Source organism: Chenopodium album, chromosome 5 (assembly GCF_948465745.1).
Source record: "Chenopodium album chromosome 5, dcCheAlbu1.1, whole genome shotgun sequence".
Lineage (NCBI taxonomy): Eukaryota > Viridiplantae > Streptophyta > Magnoliopsida > Caryophyllales > Amaranthaceae > Chenopodium > Chenopodium album.
Window position 1 is genome coordinate 26,727,044 of NC_137838.1, and position 3,393 is coordinate 26,730,436.

The 3,393-nt window shown below is 38.0% G+C and overlaps 1 non-coding gene across 1 annotated transcript; it reads left to right on the forward strand.

Moving 5' to 3' along the window:
• The first annotated feature begins 2,712 nt into the window (after positions 1–2,712).
• LOC145633535 (small nucleolar RNA R71) lies at positions 2,713–2,818 on the forward strand. The gene has a single exon (XR_014112854.1). It is a non-coding gene; the product is annotated as a small nucleolar RNA R71 (small nucleolar RNA).
• The last annotated feature ends 575 nt before the right edge of the window (positions 2,819–3,393 follow it).

Here is a 3,393-nt window from a genome sequence, read left to right on the forward strand (position 1 = left end):
ATGAGAGTCGAGTGTGTGAGCACTAGTCTTGAATTCTATATGCGCTTGTGGTTTGCTCTATTTGACAATTGTTGGGGAGGAAGGGTGATTAGATGAATAAGATTGATTGATGTTGAAGCATGTTTGTTTGATTTACCTTGAATCGTTTGAGCTTGATTTTATATTGGGGTGAGGCATGTTTTATATGTTCATTGATGAGCTCTTTGCTTAGGGAAAAGCAAAGGTTTGGCTTGGGGGAGTTTGATATGTCTATTTTATATAGTATTTTACCCCCGTCCCTCGGTCATAATTAGTAGTGTTTTTGGCTCTTTAGGGCCACTTTTATTACTAATATGTGTTTTCTAGTGTTTTCGTAGTTTTGGTTGAGTTTTGCAGGGAATTGCACCTTTGGAGCATTTTTCCCGGGATTTTTATAAAGCAACTACGAGCATTGGAGGAGCACGACCGTCGTTGAAGCCCAAGGTCGGCTAGAGCCATCGAGCCGGTGATTAAGGGCTCGGTATTTGGAATACCGAGGTTTGGACCGAGTATTCAAGACCCGAAGAGGAGATCCGGATTGGGCCGAGAAATCTAGCCCAATCGAAGTCCAAGACTCGAAGAAGAAGACCGGGCCCGATCGGGCAAGAATATGCCCGATCGGGCAGATGCATGCAAGGGCAAGATGCGCAGCAAGCCAAGGCGCGCCCGATCGTGCGAGGCTTAGCACGATCGGGCGGTGCAGTGAGAAGAGCAGTGCGAGAAAAAAGGCGCGCCCGATCGGGCGGCCTCTAGCCCGATCGGGCGCGTGTTTCTGGAAAGGCTCTTTTGACGAGCAATTAGTTTCTAATTAGGAGTTGTTTTAGTTAGTTTTTAAGTACGTTTTTTAAGGAAGATTAATGGGACTTATCTCTTTCCTTTAGACTTTCTCTCTCTACTTAGTTTTCTCTCTCTAAACTTTTGTTCTTAATTCTTTCATTAATTCCATATTTTTTTGGTAACGATTTCTCTTCCTTTGATCTTATTTATTTTATTCCTTTCATCATGATTTATTTTATTACTTTGATTAGTTTAGTTTTTAATATGTGTGAGTAGTTTAATTTCTAGGGTTTATGGGGATCTAATAAATAATATGAAGGGGTAAATTATTGTTGTTGATTATCAATGCTAGTTTAATTTCCTATTGATTGATTTAATGCTCTGTGACTAGATTAGGCCTATCTTTTATGCATAAGTTTGACAATGATGATTCAAGAATCGAGAGATGAGAATTAATGTTTAGGTCTACTTTCAATAGGCAAGTTAATTTATAAATGGTTAAGTCAAGATTCGAGAGATGAGATTTAATACCGATAATTTAATTGTGTGATTGTAATAAGTAGCGAGAGCCCTTTACAATCTGGTTAATTGATGCATTAATGATTGACTATTATTGATTATTGGTATTGCATGATAATTTCTTATTGGATTGTTTTAATGTTTTACAATTGCGGCTTGTAAAAGTATAGCAATATTAAATTGATGAATCAAGCAGATGTTAATTTGATATTAAAGGCTATTTTCAATAAGTACTTAGATCTAGTAAATTGCGAGAGCCTGTTAGATCTATGTTGATTAATAAATTGCGAGAGCCCGTTAATCATGTTATTTATGCCATGTCAATGATTGATTACTATGTTTTACCCTGGAGTATTATTTATTGGTGAACCTATGCCCTAGATCCTTTTATATATTGTTTTATTCCTATTCTCAACCTTAATAGTTTAGTTTCTTCTCAATTATAAATATTGGTTACTTAAATAATTTAGATTATAATAATTAATTAGGAATAAAAAGACTTGTTTCCCTGTGGAGATCGACCCTACTTCCCTATCTACCTTAGTTAGTGATTTAGGTAATTATTTTAGATTAGGGGATACGACTTTACCCTGTCAGCCTCTCCCTTGATTGTTCCAATTACCCCTATTTTGATTTTGACCATAACCTTGATTATGGTTACCACCACCTTGATTATGATTTCCATAACCTTGGTTTTGATTACCATAATTTTTGTTTTGATTTTGGCCACTATAACCTTGATTATTATAGTTACCTCGAGAACCTTGGTTCCCTTGGTTCCTATGACCACCACCTTAGTTATAGTTGTCAAAATTCCCTTAGTATTGATAATTCCTATTCCATTGACCCCTTTGGTTATCAAACCTTTTCACATTATTATTGTTTGACACATAGTTCACATGTTCACTCTCATTGTTATCAAAATCATAATTACCATCCGGAAAAGCATGAGGGGCAATTACTAGAATCATGATCATATGAACCACACACATCACAAAACAAACAACCACTAGGCATGTTATTAGAAGAAGGAGGGGGATAAGAGTTAGAAGGAGTACCTCTCCCCTTAAATTGGAAGGGAAACTTGGAGCTTGGAAAGAAGAACTCTCCAATTTTTCCTTGATTGCTATCACTTCCTTCCCCAAGTTTTTCATTTGTGAGGAGAGATTGTTGATTGCATTCAAATGATCAATCGAGTACAAAGAAGAGCTACTCTTTCTAGTTGATTCTCTCTCACCATCTTGCCAATGTATATAGTACCTCACAACATCCTCAATGATGTCTACCACTTCTTCTTCCGTCCTATTCATGATTGGACCTCCGGCTCCCCCATCAAGGCATGACTTGCCTTGGGGACTTAGGCCTCTATAGAAAATTTGAATAATTTGATAGGTTGGAATTCTGTGGTGAGGACACTCCCTTTGATACTCCTTATATCTCTCCCACGCTTTATAGAGGCTCTCACTTGGATTTTGTTTGAAGCCTTGAATCAAAGCACTTGCCTTCGCCGTTTTCTTTTGTGGATGGAAACAGGTTAAAAATTCTTTTGTAACCTCGTCCCATGTCGTTAGAGAATTTGGCTTAACCTCCTTGTCTAGCCATTCCAAAGCACGCTCAATGAGAGAAAAGGGAAAGAGCTTGAGGCGGATGAATTCTTAGGAAACTCCGTTCACCTTGATAGTATTGCAATATTTTTCAAATTCCTTGAGAAGATTTAGTAGGCTCTCATGCTTGGCTCCAGTAAATTGTCGCCTCTCTATCTAAGTCATCATAGCTGGCCTAATTTCAAAATCATTTGCCGGTGTTGTAGGTGGAGCAATTCCACTCTCAAATCTATATGCTCCGGGAAGCCCCAATTCTTTCAATGCCACTCTCAGATTCTCTCCCATTCTTGCTTGTTCCTCTTGTTGCGGTTCTTCCTCACTTGAAATGCTAGAGCTCAAAGATCTCCTAGCAACCCTTAATCTTGTAATAGTATTTTCAATCTCCAGATCAAATGGCAATAGTGAATGACCACGTGCTCTATGCATACAACACAAAAGAAATGATTAGTAGCACGGCTACAAGTGTAGCCTTAAA